Genomic DNA, 20,350 nt, shown 5'->3' on the forward strand with positions numbered 1-20,350 from the left:
AGATTGAGCAGTAAAAATAAAATACAGAGACACTGAAGTATTTTCAGAAAGGAACTTCATTATCAAAGCCGAGGCTGTATCAAACCGATCTCTGTGTTACTGTAAGAAGCACTGCTTTATTTGTGTCTTATTTTTATCCCATGAGGAGCCGAGACCGAACAGAGAGGCTTTTGAGACAAGAGAAAGGAAGCAAACCACCATCTGGCACTATGACACACACACAGACACACACGCACAAGTACTATAATTTTATAATAACTATATACAGTATTTTTGATAACATATCTTTATAATATACACTGTTAACGCAGATGTTATCTTTACCTAAACAATGAAGTAAACATCACTTAATATTTTATGTTTTGCACATATGCTTAAATAAATCTTCATTTAACTTTTAAGCGTATAAAATCCATAAAAATAAAAAATTTAAGTGAAATTAAATATAATCCTTTACTCATAATCCTTTGTGCTTTTTCACAGAATAGGAACTGATAAATCCTTAAACACTTAAATATTTGTTAATAAAATATTATAGAGGTTTATCTCTTATATTATTAATGTTGTTTTGTTGTAAATAATAATTTTGTGAAGTCAATGTTTAGTAGATCAGTGTTTACTTACATGAACCCTGTTCAGCACATTTTATTGTATTTCACATTTAAATATCTACTCTAAGTTAAATCAACTTAAATTTTTACTGAACTTTTTTTACAGAAATTTTTACTGAACTTAATGAATTAAGTTTGAATTACTAGAAATTAAGTTAAATGTATTCTTGTTTTTTTATTAGGGCAACAACATTTCTCCATTTTTTTAAGTAAATTCAACTTGTCCGGGTTTACAGTGTAGTTTTACAAACTGTCCTTGAATCTTGACTCATAAGTATGAGTATTAAAACAGACATGAAAACATGCATTGTTTTTTTTTCATGAATAAGACAGTAACTAACTTTTAATTATTAGGCTCTAATGGCTGTTTGGTTGAAACAATGGTTGTCTTGATAATAAATCAATTTTAGTCCCAGTTTCTCTTTAAGCCATGCGACCATGTCATTAAAATGCATCAACATATAAAAATGATGTAAAATAAAACAGAGATTTGAATTCATAGTAGCAGACATTACTGTACAGAGTTCAGCTCTAATCAAACCTGAAGTAAAGGATGAAGGTCTGATGATCCAGACACAAACTGTGACAACGGCTCTCCAGGATTTAAACCTGTTTTATACAGAAGAAGTGCTGGCTGATTTCAGAAGGTGTTGAATTTTTATTCTGATCTAAACTATCTTGTTTTCACCAAATTCTAAGCAATCTCTGTCAATGAGTTTTGTAACACACAAAAAGATGACTAACGGAGAGAACCACTGATTAAATATTAATACTGACCTAATACAGTATTGAATATATTATTCATTAAATCATTAGGTTAATTAAAAATGAGCTATTTTACATAATATCTGTTTTTAAATTATACAGATCTCATTTATCAAACCAAATGTCCACAACTAACTATTCAATCTCAAAAAAGTGCTATAACATAAATCCTGCACGTTCTTTTTCTATTCCCTCGTTTAGTCAGAAATAAGATTGATGCTATAACAGAATTTAATCCTCACTGTGAAGATATAAAGAGATCATCAGAAACATTGTGCATCTATGTATTTATAAAACCAGTTGTTATTGATTAAATGGATCTCTCAGAGGAAATCAACAGAACAAAAGTTTGTCAATAACATGGGCTTTTAAAGAAAAATGAATATTTATGCACAAAGGTTCAACATGCAAATGAGTAAAAAACGGATTTGAATAAATATATTCAAGAATTCTAGCCAATTAGCATTTGTTGTGAATTCTCCAGTGAGACGACACTTGACAGAAGCGTACCGTGTGAAAACACACAGAGTTTAATTAAAGAGGTGAAATCACAGGTTAAATCAGTCCAGACCAAGTTAGACTTCTAGTTTTTCTAAGTTCTGAATTTTATAAGTCTAGTGAAACTAATCTAAAAACATACTCTTATAAAAAAAGTGCATTGAAATGATCACAATATTCACAGTTTAACTTTATATTAACAACTAAATCATTTGTCTTTGTAAAATACTTTTTCTGCTGATGCTAGGGCTGTGCAATTAATCGTTTTTGATTTTCAATTTTCGATTTTAAAATTACAAAAACAAGATAATCGAAAAGAAACATTTACTGTGCGATCAAAATATAAATTGCATGCTGCTGGGCCGATGTGTTTGTAAGGCACTTTGCAGGCACCACTGCTTTAACATGAGTAGCCTATTGCAACTCTTACTTAAGTGTTTAATAAATGCATGTTTTCAAAGTCACTGAGTAATCGTGGTAAATAATCATGATAATGTTTTTTTTAACCAAAATATTTGTGATTATGATTTTGTCCATAATCGAGCAGCCCTAGCTGATGCCACATCTGAATGTCCCTCATACATTCACCTTAGACAAACCCATTACAACAATACAGCAACAGAATATTGGAAAGCTGTTTGATTGTCTCAAAGCATCGACCTGCAATTTATTAAGAACTAAATACCAAAACAACAGGGAGAAGATCAAGGCCTTCATTGTTCTTGCTGTGACAGGAGAAAGTCCTAAGAGATATCACGACCTGTGGAGAGCAGGAAACCCAACATGGGCTGACATGAGCAAGCTGTTACCAGATTCAGAACTGTAATGAAAATAAGGTGGGGTGAATTCTTTTGTAACTCATCTATTTAAATTATATTAAGCCTTAATGTTTGGCGTAATTAAGGGTGTGGCCCCTTAAGTGACAGGTGAATTGCCACAGCTGTCACTCCCATCAAAGCTAAGTGAGCGTGGTTTCAGCAACCAGCCACCTTAGGTCCACCCACGTTTTGCCTCTTTGACAACCTGTGGGTGACGTCACGGACACTACGTCCATTTTTTTACAGTCTATGGTTCGAACCCATGACCTTTTGCACTGCTAACACAATGCTCTACACAGGTGAACACCGACCCCGGCTCTTTGAAAATACAGGGAATTAATGTTGGTGTAGAGAGATGGACGGATCTGATGGATCAAATCTTCAGATCAGATCTGTGAGTGGCAGGGCTTCACAAGCCATCAGGAGACACACAGAGTAAATCAATGTAAATGAATGAGCCTCAAGGTCAAGTAGGACCAATCAGACTTTAATTACTTGAGCAGATTGAAGACACCTTGAGAAAAACCCACATGAACACTGTGGCCGGAGTCCAACATTAACACTCAGCAAACACTAAATGCAAGAAAAAAATGCAAGAATTGAGTTTCTCTCCATTTTCACAATCACAATCTAGAATGCAGCCTAAAACACAAAATGATTTCAATCTAATTGTAAAAAGGATCATCTTTTGAATAGCTAAACAAATCCCATTATGAAAAAATAATCAGCAGGCATGTTGCATATAAGAAATATTTATGATCAATACATTTACCAGCCATTAAAAGTGAATTGCAGAGCTTGGTTGTGTTTTTAGACGTGATGTGTGACCCACACAAGTCATACTGGTTTGGATGAACATATAGGTTAGTAAATAATCACAATAGTTTTCAATCTTCATTTTTGTGTGATTTGTTCTTTTACCAACATCTCCGATAAAGTGTAGAAGTGAGTTGCACTGAGAGATCAAGGGTGTGACTGTGCAGAAAATTAACTCACAGAGGAATGAATGAGGTCAACCCTCAGAGACCCCGCATGTGTCACACCACACCCAACACACTACGGCAAGCACGCACACACTACAGCATGCTCACACACACACACACACACACACACACACACACACACACACACACACACACACACACACACACACACACTGGAGCACAGACAGACACACTACAGCACACATGCACACTACAGCATGCTCACACACAGACACACACACTGGAGCACACACAGAAACACAACAGCACGCATTCACACTACAGCATGCTCACAAAACACACACAGACACACACAAACACACACACCGGAGCACACACAGACACACTACAGCACGCATGCACACAACAGCATGCTCACACAGACACACTACAGCACGCATGCACACTACAGCATGCTCACTACACAGACACACTACAGCACGCATGCACACTACAGCATGCTCACTACACAGACGCACAACAGCACGCATGCACACTACAGCATGCTCACTACACAGACGCACAACAGCACGCATGCACACTAAAGCATGCTCACTACACACCAGAACACACACATACACAAACACTGAAGCACACAAAGACGAACTACAGTAAACATGTATGCTACAGCATGCTCACTACACACAGACACACCAGAACACACACAGACACACTACAGCACGCATGCTCACTATACACACAGACACACACCAGAGCACACACAAACGCACTACCGCACACATGCACGCTACAGCGCACACGCACCTACACACAGTCGAGCACACTCACTCGTGGATCTGATCTAAATTTCACAACTTTAATTGGTGAGGTGTGTCATTATTTTTAGATTAATTTTTATATTCACACATTTGGCAGACACTTAAAGCATCTTACAGTGCCTTCAATGAATACATCTCTTATCAGTATGTGAAGGTATTCCTTAGGATCAAACCCACAACTAGGGGTGGGCATGTGTGTGTAGTGAGCATGTGTGATGTAGTGTGCATGTGAGCTGTATTGTGTCTGTGTAGTAAGCATGTGTGATGCAGTGTGCATGCGTGCTGTAGTGTGTCTTTGTAGTGAGCATGCTGTAGAGAAGCTCGGCAAAATCACGTTCATAATCGTGGACAAATCGCCTCTGATAATGTATGCGGTTTTGCCAAATCAAATGTTTTAATTGATGCTGTTGTTTTGTGTAAACCGGTCAACCTAAACTGTGATAAAACTTGGAGCATTTCATCTTCACAGCAGATTTAGACCTGTAACCACTAACAGATCAAGACCTTCTTCATAGTGCTTTAAAAATACAGATAAATCATGATTTTGACCTGTCAATAAACACAAACGGGGCAAATTGTTTGTCCACTGAGTCTTTCAAGAAAACCAAACACTTATCAGCCCTTTATCAGTCAAAAGCCCTCACAGACAAACGTTCTTACCACTGCTGGTTGCAAAACGTTACATGATTGAAAGTTTTATCAGGAAGGCTGATAAGAAACCACACGAGTCTTTAATTCTCATTCAAACAGAGAGACATCAATACACCTACAACCAGTAAAGACTAGAAGAACAGAGAATCACAGATCCTGCTCTAGAGTCATTTATCATTTAGATAAACACAATAAAAGCTTTCACCTCGGCCACCTCAGACAGCCTGCCGTACAGTCATGTGATCAGAAAGAGAAGTTGACTAGCAGAGGTCACGCTGGAGACCTCACAGTCTGTTTTGTTGTGCATTATGCATAAACACACTTTCAGTCCGACACGTTTATTCCAAGCTGACATTTCCAGATTGTTCCAGAAAGCAACGTGGCCAGGAATCCGTCCTCACATATCACACGCTAATGACCCAAATGGTGAATTTGATGTCTGTGATTTGGAGGGGGGTTGAGGGGAGATCGTCCTGCCGCATTCATCAGTCTCAGCTAATTACAGCACATTAATATAGACACCAGCTGCTGCTTCACATCTCATCAACAATAACAACAGCAGCCGACTGGCGACTGCTATCATCTCAGACCGGATCAGACAGAGTCATCGGGTACCTGACCCTCCAGCAGGTCCAGAAGGTCAACAACTACGAGAGATCAAGAGCATCATGCTTACATCTACATAGCTGTGTGGGTGATGCTGAAAGAAATACATTCAAAGACCATTAACACTCCATGTTGATTTGAACCCAACAACAACTGGGCAACAGGATATACGTCACGCATCAACACTTCTGTTTATGTAGTGCTTAACAAAAACCAGCTCCAAATGTAAGGTTTGTGTCACAAGCTGTCCTAAACAGTTTTGACCCATAAAGCAAAAAAACATCCATGAATAAATTTCTCTGGCTAAAGATTTGTTTTAAATATATACTAAATACATTATGTAGAAAGTAAAGCTTAATTAAACATAGTTTTGAATTAACCAAACACATCAACTAATACCTTAAAGATGTCTTCAGAAATGACACTGAACCACAAGGAACGAATCACAGCTGTCAAAATGATGTATCTGATGTTCAATCCCTGATGCGTATCACCACACGCCAAATGACAGCAGCTCTGCAGGCGATTGTACTTCTACATTTACATTTTAATACCTCAGCAATATTTGATCAATTACACATCCTTAAGGGGCTATTACGAAAAGTTAATTAACGCGTGGATTATACAATTCATATTTTTAATGAAGAGAGATCTTAACCCATGCTGGCACACAAGATTCTTACATAGGTCAGGGGAGCCAGCAGGGATTATTCAATAAACAACAACAGCATGGTGGTCCTCATACATTTGAATGGGTGGATGAATAGGTGAGTGGATGAATGAGTTGGTTGGTAGATGGGTGGATGGATGCATGGATGGGTGGGTGGATGGATGAATGGATGGGTGGGTGGTTGTAAGGGTGGATGGATGAATGGGTGGATGGATACATAGATGGATGCATGGGACAATGCATGGATGGATGGAACTGGTGGGTGGGAGGGTGGGTGGATGGATGGATGAATGAGTTGGTTGGTGGATGGTGGTTTGGATGCATGGATGGGTGGATGGTCGGGTGGATGAATAGGTGGGTGGATGGATGGGTTGATGGATGGATGGATGCATGGATGGGTGAATGAATGGATGCATGGATGGGTGGATGGATGAATGGATGGGTGTATGGATGCATGGATGGGTGAATGGCTGGATGGATGCATGCATGGATTGGTGGATGGATGCATGGATGGGTAGATGGATGCATGGATTGGTGGATGGATGCATGGATTGGTGGATGGATGCATGGATTGGTGGATGGATGCATGGATTGGTGGATGGATGCATGGATGGGTAGATGGATGCATGGAATGGTGGATGGATGCATGGATGGGTGAATGGATGCATGGATGGGTGAATGGATGCGTGGATGGATGGATGAATGCATGGATGGGTGGATGGATGAATGAGTTGGTTGGTGGATGGTGGTTTGGATGCATGGATGGGTGGATGGTTGGGTGGATGAATAGGTGGGTGGATGGATGGGTTGATGGATGGATGGGTGGATGGATGGGTTGATGGATGCATGGATGGATGGATGCATGGATGGGTGAATGGATGGATGGATGCATGGATGGATGGGTTGATGGATGGATGGATGCATGGATGGGTGAATGAATGGATGCATGGATGGGTGGATGGATGAATGGATGGGTGTATGGATGCATGGATGGGTGAATGGCTGGATGGATGCATGCATGGATTGGTGGATGGATGCATGGATGGGTAGATGGATGCATGGATTGGTGGATGGATGCATGGATTGGTGGATGGATGCATGGATGGGTAGATGGATGCATGGATTGGTGGATGGATGCATGGATGGGTAGATGGATGCATGGAATGGTGGATGGATGCATGGATGGGTGAATGGATGCATGGATGGGTGAATGGATGCGTGGATGGATGGATGAATGCATGGATGGGTGGATGGATGAATGAGTTGGTTGGTGGATGGTGGTTTGGATGCATGGATGGGTGGATGGTTGGGTGGATGAATAGGTGGGTGGATGGATGGGTTGATGGATGGATGGGTGGATGGATGGGTTGATGGATGCATGGATGGATGGATGCATGGATGGGTGAATGGATGGATGGATGCATGGATGGGTAGATGGATGCATGGATTGGTGGATGGATGCATGGAATGGTGGATGGATGTATGGATGGGTGAATGGATGGATGGATGGATGCATGGATGGGTGAATGGATGGATGGATGCGTGGATGGATGGATGAATGCATGGATGGGTGGATGGATGCATGGATGGGTGGATGGTTGGGTGGATGAATAGGTGGGTGGATGGATGGGTTGATGCATGGATGGGTGGATGGTTGGGTGGATGAATAGGTGGGTGGATGGATGGGTTGATGGATGGATGGGTGGATGGATGGGTTGATGGATGCATGGATGGATGGATGCATGGATGGGTGAATGGATGGATGGATGCATGGATGGATGGGCTGATGGATGGATGGATGCATGGATGGGTGAATGAATGGATGCATGGATGGGTGGATGGATGAATGGATGGGTGTATGGATGCATGGATGGGTGAATGGCTGGATGGATGCATGCATGGATTGGTGGATGGATGCATGGATGGGTAGATGGATGCATGGATTGGTGGATGGATGCATGGATTGGTGGATGGATGCATGGATGGGTAGATGGATGCATGGATTGGTGGATGGATGCATGGATGGGTAGATGGATGCATGGAATGGTGGATGGATGCATGGATGGGTGAATGGATGCATGGATGGGTGAATGGATGCGTGGATGGATGGATGAATGCATGGATGGGTGGATGGATGAATGAGTTGGTTGGTGGATGGTGGTTTGGATGCATGGATGGGTGGATGGTTGGGTGGATGAATAGGTGGGTGGATGGATGGGTTGATGGATGGATGGGTGGATGGATGGGTTGATGGATGCATGGATGGATGGATGCATGGATGGGTGAATGGATGGATGGATGCATGGATGGGTAGATGGATGCATGGATTGGTGGATGGATGCATGGAATGGTGGATGGATGTATGGATGGGTGAATGGATGGATGGATGGATGCATGGATGGGTGAATGGATGGATGGATGCGTGGATGGATGGATGAATGCATGGATGGGTGGATGGATGCATGGATGGGTGGATGGATGCATGGATGGGTGGATGCATGCATTGGTGGGTGGGTAGATGGATGGCGCTCCACACACAGAGACAGCTGACAGTAGAGGAACATCTCTCGGCTAAATGATACATCAAATATTCAATAAACATTCAAGTAATGCTGCTTTCCCGGCAATATAAAATTAAGCATCACTATGACCATTGCAATGATTTTAATGCACTTTTTATTTGGCTATAGTTTCCTGAAGATGGGCATTAGAGCAGTTATACAAAAATGGAAATATACTTTTATTAGCTTTCTCCCTCAGCCCTACTGGGAATGCGGTGCCATCTAAAGTGGGAGTGAATTAAATGGAAAATATTCAAAAGGTTTCACAAACATGAAGCCACATTGAAAGACACAAATAACTCATAAAATCCCATAAAAGGATAAGACAGGAATGCTGCCGTTTTACTTTTTTTCTGAATAAAGACTGATGGCTTTGGCAGTCAGAATAAGGACACTTGGCCCCTGAGAGAGAGAGAAAAAGCAGTCAAGGGTATCGGTCAATATCTTACTCCTGTCCTGGTAAAAAAAAAAGGGGGGGAACAAGAAAATGAAGTGACATGTGAGGTCAAATGAATTCTGGCACAGAACATCTTGAAGTCATTTTTAGATACACTGCAGTATGTGACCTGCGGCTGGGGGACACGAGCTGACAGAAACTCAACATACAAGTACTACTGAAAATAATGACATATAACTTATAAGTGTCTGACTACAACATTACAAATGGTTTTGATTTAATAGTTTGTCAAAACTTTTCTCCAATAAAATGTAAAAATAAATAAAAACCCATTGATGTCTGTGTATATTCATGACACAAAATGAATGCATGTTACGTACAGTAGATTTCCTTCTAGGACCAAAAAGAAGAAGTAATAAAAAATGAGATCTTGTAAACATCTTAAAAAACATCTGTCTCACACATCAAGTGAGAGCAAATTAGACTCTTGCTTCATAGATATTTCTCCTGAGAAAACCAACCCGACATTCTTAGAAAGAGTTTGAAAATGTACCGATTTGTCAAGATACTGAAGTCTTAAAGGAATATTACACTTTCATAAAACAAAAATCAATAATAAATGATAATTTACTTACCCCCATGTCATCCAATATGTTTATGTCTTTCTTTGTTCAGTCGAAAAGAAATTACGTTTTTTGAGGAAAACATTCCAGGACTTTTCTCAATTTAAACGACTTTATTGGACCCCAATGGTTACAGTTTCAATGCAGTTTAAATTGCAGTTTCAAAGGGCTCTAATCCTAAGGCACAAGGCATAAGGGTCTTATCTAGCGAAGTGATATGTATTTTGGCAAGAAAAAAAAGCACTTTTAAACCACAACATCTCGTCTTGTAATAGCCATGTGAAGCGTCAGCGCAACCTTAGAAAATGCGTAATGATGTATGTGAAACTACCCTTCCAGTGTTTACAAGTGTGGAGAAAGAGGAGCGGTCAAACGTTGTTATTAGGGCTGGGTATCGATTCAGATGTTCAGGATCGATTCAATTTCGATTCATAAGCTATCGGATCGATTCGATTTCGATTCCAATTCTCGGAGCGATTTTTATAATCGATTGTCGATTCAACTCAATGAATATAGATTTAATAAAAATACTTTATTTATTAAAAAAAACAGTGAACAGAAGTTTGCAAGTGGATAATTAATAAAAAGAAATTAAGAGCCACCAACCTGTATATTACACTTTTTTATTTTAGGTACACTTGTATACATTAAAACAGAACCCATCTCTAATTTTCAAATGCATACAATTATGTTAAATAAAATAAAACTTTGGTGCAAGATGAAAAATGTATGCTGAAAAAAGTCAAATCAGTCGCATTCCTTGATCAAACAGGATCAGGTTATTTCATAAAAAAAAAACGATTTGTGGCCTTTGAGAATCGATTTTTAATCGACCACGTTTTAAAAAACGATTAATCAAAAAATTGATACTAATTAATGTCTTTGTGTCAGTTTATTGTTTAAAATGGTTCGCAAGTGTGCGTTTCACATATGTAACAAGTAACCTTTCAACATGATTACGAAATACGTAATACACAACTAGTGCAAGATGAGAAGTTGCTTTTTTGCTGAAAATGATGCTAGTTTCACTAGACAAAACCCTTATGCCTAGTTGGGCTTGTTTAGAGCAATTTGAAGCTGCATTGAAACTGTGAACTGTTGAGGTCCAATAAAATCCAGGAATGTGTTCGCTAAAAACCTTCATTTCTTCTGGACTGAACAAAGAAAGACATAAACATCTTGGATGATATGGGGGTGAGTAAATTATCATTTATTGTTAATTTTTGTTTTATAAAAGTGGAATATTCTTTTAAATCAAAGGCACTAGTGTTGGGCGATATGCCACATTTTGAGATCGTCCTATTGTCAGCCTGTGAGATCGACGATATGATAGTATCGGGAGGCGGGGCAGTAGTTTACTCATTTATTTATTTGTTCATTTTTTACTCATGAGAAGTCACTTGATTGGTGGACAAAAATTAAGCAAGGGCAACACTGTCATGACCGCAACCTTGTTAAAACTGATGCCGTTAGTCCATGCGCAGTCCATGGTGCTATAAAATTTCCTATGTGCCAGGAAGTGGGAACAACACACTTGCTTGTTTTAACCCTTTGCGCGCCTAACAACCTCTCTAGTGCAAGGAAATGTCAGAGCCGTGCGTATTACAGGCTCATATGCTAGGAAAAGAGCCAGAGTCATGCGCATGCCAACTATCGTCATGATACTATCGTCTATTGGCACAACCCTAAATGGAACTGTAAACAATATTAATAACTCCCACAAACATTTATCAAAAATGTTCCCCAACAAAACAAACTCCCTCTTTACAAATCACAGATCAGACAGAAATGTTCAAATTCAGGCCCTGTTTTATATTGGCAGTAAATCATAAATATTTCATTTCAAGCAGGGATTTAAATGTTAAACATTAAGCAACTCTTAAATGTAGTGTGATGTCACGCTTGTGTGCAATTCTACTGAGAACCAAATGGATTAGTTACAGTCTTTATCCTACTGAAGTTGCTAAGAAGCCATGGTAACAAGAAACATTATAAGAAACAGACAAAGCTGTCAGAGGAAGCTGAATAATCATGAGTCACCGGAGAAATTCAACAAACCTCACAAACACCAACTGTGAATTAAAGAAAGAGAGAGAGAATGTGTGAAAGACACAATGAATATTGAACATTAATGCGTGTGTTTGCGACTGCAATGGACTTTACACCGTATACAGACAAAGAAATCTCAATAACGTTTCTAGACTAAGCAATGCTACTTTCTTGTAAAACCGAGATTGAAGGTTCTGTATAATCTTTCTCTGGTGCTTTCCATCTTCTCAAGTCAAACTGTGTGTAATATTTCCAGCTCATGTCAGAATAGTAAAGCAGCTTAGAGGAACGGCAGGGGAAAGACGGCGATTGTGAAATCATCAGATAACGATCAAGGGTTCCTGCTACAAAGTGAGATTGAGTCCCACCTCACCGTTTATCGAAACCTCAAGCGACTGTCCTGCCAAAGACCAGAGCTGCTGGGAAAAGCCGTCTACCTAGTTAAAGTAATCTAACTCAATTTAAGTCCGGCATGGTCTCAATATCTTTCTCACCTCTTTCATACTGAAACACACTTAATCTGACGTTTTCCTACAAGTACGCATGCGGTTCCCTTTCCGAAACAACCAGGTTTTAGACTGATTTAAATGTCGAGATGACAAATGTGGCACTTCCTGGACTGAATCAACCTTTTCCTTCAGAAGAAAGTTTTTTAGCAGATGTTAAGATTTGAGCACTGAATTTAAACCAAAAATTGACAAATTGGCTTCACAAACACAGGCGAAGTTGAGAAACACGACCAGGCAAATTTTCATTGCAATCTTTGGATGGAAAACATGCCATTCCTCTGACAGTTTCTAGGAAAATCTGATCCAGATAAAGGCCGGACTCTATGGAGCATTTGCAGAAGAATTCTGGGTAATATCACCCCCCAAACGTCCATTAACAGACATCTGTATGGATGGATAAAGGCCAACACAAGCTCAGACCTCACACTGACGCACACAAACAGATAACTGATGAGGGAGAGAGCTTGATATGACAACCTCATCAGGTTTACACAGCATTTCACACTTCATTATAAGCTAATGAAGGAAGAGGAAAACAGACGACAGCCCATTAAAACTGTCACTTATTATATGAAATAAGAAATACGCCTCAAGCTATCGATCCGTCCGTGACCCAACTTTTTATCCAGTGAATGCTGCGTAACAGTTCAAATTTCTGGATAGCGGTGTAAGTGGAAGAAATCAGCAAGATGAAGTCTTGACACCGCTGTCACAACCGTGACTTTACAGTCTATCTCACAGTATTCTCACTGGGATCCTCTGGAAGATCTTCGGATCATTTTCCATCCTCTATCCAGAACTACATCACCCAGAATAATACTAAAAAATAATGTCTTACTTAATTATGTTGTCTTGATTTCTATCTAAAAATTCTTCATCTACTTGATAAGCAAAATGACTTTGCTTATAAGATATTCATTCAAAAATCAGGTGAGAAAACAAAACTTAATATGTTTCAATTTAAGATTTTTTTATATTTAAACTAGAAAAAATGAAAGGCAACATGAAAATCAAAAATTACCCTATTTACTTCAATAAATGTTCCTGGTCTGACCACCATAGATTTTATATTACAATCACAGTTAGCAAAGCTGAAAAGATGACATTTTTGGAGATTTGAGGAGATTGTTATCCAAAAATAGGGCAGGAAATATTTGCCAAACATAAAAGTGAATGATTTACGCAACTAGCCGCTCTGCAAATAACTGGGGAGGATTTAAAATGATGAAGGATGACATTTATTACATCAAACAAAAGAAAGTGGAAAACATGGCAGACTTTAATTTAACAGAGAATAAATAATGATGAGATCAGACAGAAGACGGACAAATGGAATTTATCAATTTATAAAAATCCTTTTGTACATTATGTATTTGAGAAAAGCTGTAAATGTGATGAAACATACTTAAATCCAAAAATAAATAACAATATATTGTTTTTTTTTCCAGTTTGATTTATTGAATTAAACTAATGTAGATGTACTAGGACATGAGCTTAAATTCATATCAAGGTATTTTCCACTCTCCGGCCAGTATATTGTTATACCAGTATATTGCCATATAATCCTTAGTTAAATTACTGGAAAAATATGTATTTTTAATCTTATTTAACTCGAAAAAGTGAGGGTTTGGTCATAGACATTAATTTTTTCCCCCTTAAAAAAGGGACACTGTGGATGGGCAGCCTCATCTTGTTATGAATATTATGCATAGCCTATTGTCACTGTAGGATTGAAACCTTGTCTCTTTAAAACAGCTATTTATATTTATAAAGTAACAAATACTGTATTTCTAAATAACTCAACACATAAACACATATACAAAATATAAGTGATGCTTTTACAAAGATACCTTTAAATTTATTTTGACATCATCTTTAAACAAAGTGAACATCGTGCTTCTGGATATTCTTTCAGTCGACTTTAACATCATATTCACGCTCTGCAAAATAACTAAAAAGATACACATATTTCCAATCATATAAATTCTTTTTAACATGGGCAGCTGCTCACGGTGGCATTTTGTGGGGGTTGGCACCAGGCGCCCGTGCAAAATAAAACTCAACACAGCCGTGACCAGGTTTTACCTCTCATTACACGACACATTGATTGTTTAACGTGCACTAATCTGTATGGGACTCAGAGCGTGCACTCTCCACACGGTGACATAAGAGATTGATGACTATGCTTTGTAGATGACCAAATTGAACAAACAATATAAATGCAAAAATGCAATTCATGAATATGTAACGGTATCAACGATATTGCAAAATCCATATCATGGAGCAAAACAATACCTAAAATGCACATATTCATCTGAAGAGTCAATTTCTCTCAATAGAAGTGCATCAAACACAACTTATACAGCGGTATGACCTACATAAAACAACACAGAGCTAAGGAATAAACAAATTTTTAAGACAACAACAATACCATACAATACACAAGACATATGCATAAAATATTAATAATATAATAATAATAATAATAACGCTGACCAGTACAGCTTACAAATATATATATATATATATATATATATATATATATATATATATATATATATATATATATATATATATATATATATATATATATATATATATATATATATATATATATATATATATATATATATATATATATATATATATATATACACATACACACACACATCATCCTAATCCTCTTTATCAACAAAAGAAGAGAGACATTCAGCCTACATTCAGATCATTTCAAACCAAACACTATTTAAGTCAGAAAAAAATGATTTTACAATAATGTTAAATAAATCAAACTGATGCCTAGTTTATAAGCATTATGATTTGTTTATATTACCACAGTATTTTATGACATGTAAGCTAATTTCTACCCCAATTTCTTATTACTGAAATAAACTGAAGTAACAATATAATTTAATATGTAAGTTTGTACAATAGACACAAATAGAGCACTGTTTTCTTCAAATTACAGTAATAAATTGTTTTGCATTAAAATAATGACAGTAATAAAGCGAAGTGTGCACAATGCAACAAATCTCAATGGTATTAAATACAGGCTTCAGTTTATTTTTCTTATGTGATGTGTCTCAAAGGGCCAAAGTAAGCAGACCCCAGGGGCCGGAGGAGACGCCGTATGAAGAGTAACATGAGAGACTCGCACAGAGGCAGAAGATTTGAGGGAGGCCAAATTTTCCCTTCGTTCTGTAAACGTCGTTGAACAGCCGACAGGAAACAACTCTTTTCCTTTCAGATTCTTCACATGCTTCTCTAACTACACCAGACATTTATAGCCAACAGACCAAACCCGTTCCCATGAAGAGCACCACACATCTTATCATTTCATTTTCATAGAGAAACAAACTAAAAATATTACCAGTTGGGAATATGGCCAAGATATGATCCCAAGTCTCAGAGCCATAAAAAAACAAGACGTCAGATGTCAAACAGCAGAATATAACCACCGGACAATTTTGGAAATCATTTTAAATTTACTCAGGAAAATACAGGCAGTGTTGTTGACAGAAGCTGTGTTTCCATTACAAATTTTGCACAAAGTGTGCGAGCTCATGCGAGTGTAAAAACTTTTTTGCGACATATATCGTTTTTACACTCACATGAGCTCTTTGTGCAAATTAAGGGTAATAGAAACACAGCTAAAATTAGGGTGGTTGTCAGGATTTTGCTTTACAATTGTTTCCTTACCTTAGCCAGTCAAAAGAGCTTAACCTTTCTCTGTGATGTTCCTACCCAGTCTCATGTAGCAGTCTCATGTAGATGCGTATAAATAGCACAAAGTGTGAAAATCGTGCAATACATCCAGAGCCGATCCTGGCCTTCTGTGGGCCCTAAGCAACTTTGTGAGGAGGCCTTGTCATCACGTTCATAAAAATCATTCACTGTCTCTGCTTAAATGTAACTATAAACAAACTGTTAACTAAAACACGTATTATGTTATAGCTGTACATTTTTGCCACATGTATATTACTGTGACACTCATCAGAATACTTCCTAATTATAACATTGACAAATGTTTTCTGAAAAGCCCTTAATTTGTTACATTAGTGCTTAGAAAACAAGGTCTACTGCCAAATATATTATAAGAGACATTTAAAGAGATGTAGAATATCAGGGAAACAAATAAAATAAAACCAAAATAGCTGTCAGATAAACTATAACAAAAACTCAACAGATTTTCCAATTTGTTTTAAAACTAAGGCATGATCAGACCCTCCACACAGATAAACACACCAAATACATCAATCATTCTCTAAATATGCAAACATTAGACCTAATGTGCATTGTTTTAAAATGCTAAATAGAGTCACAACATCTTGCATGAATACATTTTTATTTTTTTAACACGTATGAAAGATTTTGATTTTAACTAAAACTGAGTCTAGGGATTTGGACTGCAGTGTTTGTTATAAATCCATTGCATGGTTAGTCAAGACTAAATAGGAATTTTGTGTTATTAATCTTTTTACTTCACCTTCATGGCGCTTGTCTTTCCTGCTTCGAGCAGATAGCTTTAATATCTGAATGAAGACGCATGTTGATAGGCGCGTCAACCGCATGTGGAGCTGCACAGATGGACTGATAACTGGAATTAAAGTATCGTGAGATAAGACTGCTTGTTATAATTTCTAATGGCTCTCGCGGCACAATGATGTCACTCATCGGCTGGTCTGTGCAGCGCTGCATGAAGTTAAGAACAAGGGGGCCCCTAGTGGTGCGGGGCCCTACGCAGCTTGCGTAGCCTGCGTATAGGGTGGATCGTCTCTGAATACATATGCCAAATTCCAATTTGGCATGCATATGATACGCCAGTCCTTCCTGTTCACTTAAACGTCGCATCTTTTTTGTCGTTTTATTTATAGGTTTCTCAATTTTTTTCTGTTTTTTTACACCATTTTCACTTGGGTTTAGGGTTACATTTGAGATGTGCTTGAGGTTATGTAATAATTAGGTTTCTCCATGTTTTTGTCGATTTTTTAGCCATGGTCGCTTGGATTTGGTGTTAGAATTGGGGTTTGGGTTAGGATGTAATTTTTATGTAACAAAAAGTTCTAACCCTAAACCCAAGCGACAATGGTAAAAAAAAGTAAAAAAATTGATAAACCAATAAATAAAACAACAAAAAAAGATGCGCCGTTTAAGTGAATTGGAAGGACTGGCGAATAATATGCACGACATATTGGAACGTGGCGTATGTATTGCACAATTTTCATACTTTGTGCTATTTTTACACAACTCTGTGAAACTGGGTTTGATATTCTGCTCTATACATTCGTTCAGGTGCAATCTACAATGCAAATCGATGGGGTTTCTTTAGCAGTTTAATCATCTGACAGATATAAATCATCTGTTTACTCAATCAGAAATAACACATTTCTCTTTTACGAGCTATATATGATGGTGGCATTTATGAAAAATGAAATTGAATTCATTTGAGTTAATCAGATTTATGATTGATGCATCTGACAGATGCTTATATCCAAAGCAACTTTCTGAAGTTGAACACAGTGAATTTGTGTCTGTTGAACACAGACACAAAACACAATGAGACATTCAGCCATCAGATCGTCTCATTGATGGTTTATGAAAAAGAGTGTGTAAGTCCTCTAGAAACCTGTACATTTCACATGTATTGTCACCTCTGCAGTATTGATGCAAATATAACACGTGTGTCAGCAGACACGAGTCTTTCAAGAGAACTGAAGAGAGAAGCCACCCGCATGCCTGCCCTTCCTGCGTGTCTCAAGAGAGCAGAGACGCTCATGCAGCTCTAACCAGATGTGACTGCGGGCTGTGACAGCGAGAAGCCAAGTGCATCAATGCAGCAGAGCTACAGGGTTCAATAAAGATCTCACTCATACTTACAGAAAACAGTGGGATGCTGAAAAATACCAGTTTATGGCCTTATACATACAACATGAGAAAATATAAACAACGCATCAGCAAACATAATATTTAAATGTCTGCAAACAGGTGACAAATGGCATCACAAACTCGATTTTTAATTCTGCACATCTATACAAAACAGCATCCAGTTTGGTCTCATTAATACTTCCAGTGTAGTTTGGAGAAACTAAAGACAAAAATACATGAAATGCAAGAAAACTATTCAAAGCTGGGATATGGGAGAGCGGGGCACAAAATAACGCTTTTTGGCTTTGGGTCCATCATTCAAAAAACCTTTAAGTTAGATGAATATATTTTTTTACACCATCAACACACACATTTGGTGACTTACACACCTAACCCTTTTTGTTCAATATCTCAACCAAAACACATCAAAACTTTTTACAAATTCACAGGAGATCTTCTGACAGTACAGAAAAAGACCAAAAGCACAGATTTCTCAGCCCTGTAGAAATACGTAAAGTAGCTGTGTTACAATTAACCCTGCGTTAGTTTGTGCCCCGCTCACCCCTAGCTCACAGATTGCTTCTCCATTTTGTTTTAAATAAACAAGTGTTGCTTAAGTCATGGCAATTTTTCCAGGAACTTGAAGAACTTGTGGGCACCCAGAAATGTACTGTATTCTTTGGGAAACTCTGTTATGCAAAAACCAAAGCCACAAATTTCTCAGCGATGCTGTTAAAGACAAATGGCCATCAGCCTAATGCTTTGACATGATCACATGAGCAGAAACATGGGTTAGTTCTCAGGTGAGATGTAAACCCAGCTCAAATCCCTGAGGCGATATAAACAATCCAACAGGGTCTTCTGTGAGGCAGATGGCATCAGAAACATTCACAGTCACTCCTACAGTCTATCACTAAAGATGAACTGAACTTACAGCCAACCATCCACAAAAACAAGAAGTTTGATTTAAAGTTGACCTCAGGAGTAAAATCATGTTTCATCTTCCTTGCAGTATCACTCGAGGGCCTGTTTCTAGTGCTAATGGAACAAGAGATGATTTGATGTCTTGGCACAAAAGTGCAACATAACCATGAAACATCTCTTACACAATCAAAACTGACATTTCAACCCTAAAGACTCAAAGAGCAACGAAACGCAGCCCAACGAAAGTCAAAGCTCTGTACAATAAATCAGGGTAAAGACACAGGGGCTGTTTACACTTGGTATTTAGATGTGTTTTCATCGATCGGATTACAAGTGGACGAGAGAGACACATTACGTTTACACCTGGTATTTAAATCCGTCTCTTTTGTCCACTTTCGACCGCTTCTGTCCTGAATACTGTGAGGGGGTGGTCTGTGAGACGGTGGGCGAGTCTCTCTGTTGTCATTCAAACGCAAGCGGGAGTGATTATGAGTTTATATGGACGCAAACTAATATTATGTCGTGGTCTGCTGCTTTTTTAGCAAGTAAACATGCTGCACAGAGTTTTGTACGTGTGTATGTTAGAGCTTTCTCTGAATTTTCAGCGCAATTGATGAAATAGGATCGCGCAACTTTCACGCGCTTAAAAACGAAACTACGGAGATCAGCCGCTTTAGTTTTATCAATGAAAGGCTAAAAATAGCGCTGTTCACCGTATGTTCACGCCAGAAGTCAAAAAAGACTTAAAACTTGTGTTTAATACCTCAGATTAGATAAATGGGCGGAGAGAAGACGGTCGCGTGTGGCTGTTCGAACACATTCAACCACATGTGCGTTCCGCAACTCCAAAGCGATCCGATCTAAAGTGGTTTCGACTACCTCTGGATGTGGTCGAAAGTGGACGAGCTCAAAACGTTTTGAACACCGTTTACACTTGGCATTAACTCTTTCACCGCCAGCATTTTTTAAAAAAGTTGCCAGCCAGCGCCAGCGTTTTTCATGATTTTCACCAAAGTTTAATGCCTTCCAGAAAATGTTCTT

General features: G+C 38.4%; 1 protein-coding gene across 1 annotated transcript in view; it reads right to left on the minus strand.

Moving 5' to 3' along the window:
- Positions 1-20,350, minus strand: part of cdk14 (cyclin dependent kinase 14) — a 143,328-nt gene that overhangs the window by 118,084 nt on the left and 4,894 nt on the right. The gene's annotated exons all lie outside the window — the stretch shown is intronic.

This window comes from Paramisgurnus dabryanus, chromosome 13, assembly GCF_030506205.2.
Source record: "Paramisgurnus dabryanus chromosome 13, PD_genome_1.1, whole genome shotgun sequence".
Taxonomy (NCBI): Eukaryota; Metazoa; Chordata; class Actinopteri; order Cypriniformes; family Cobitidae; genus Paramisgurnus; species Paramisgurnus dabryanus.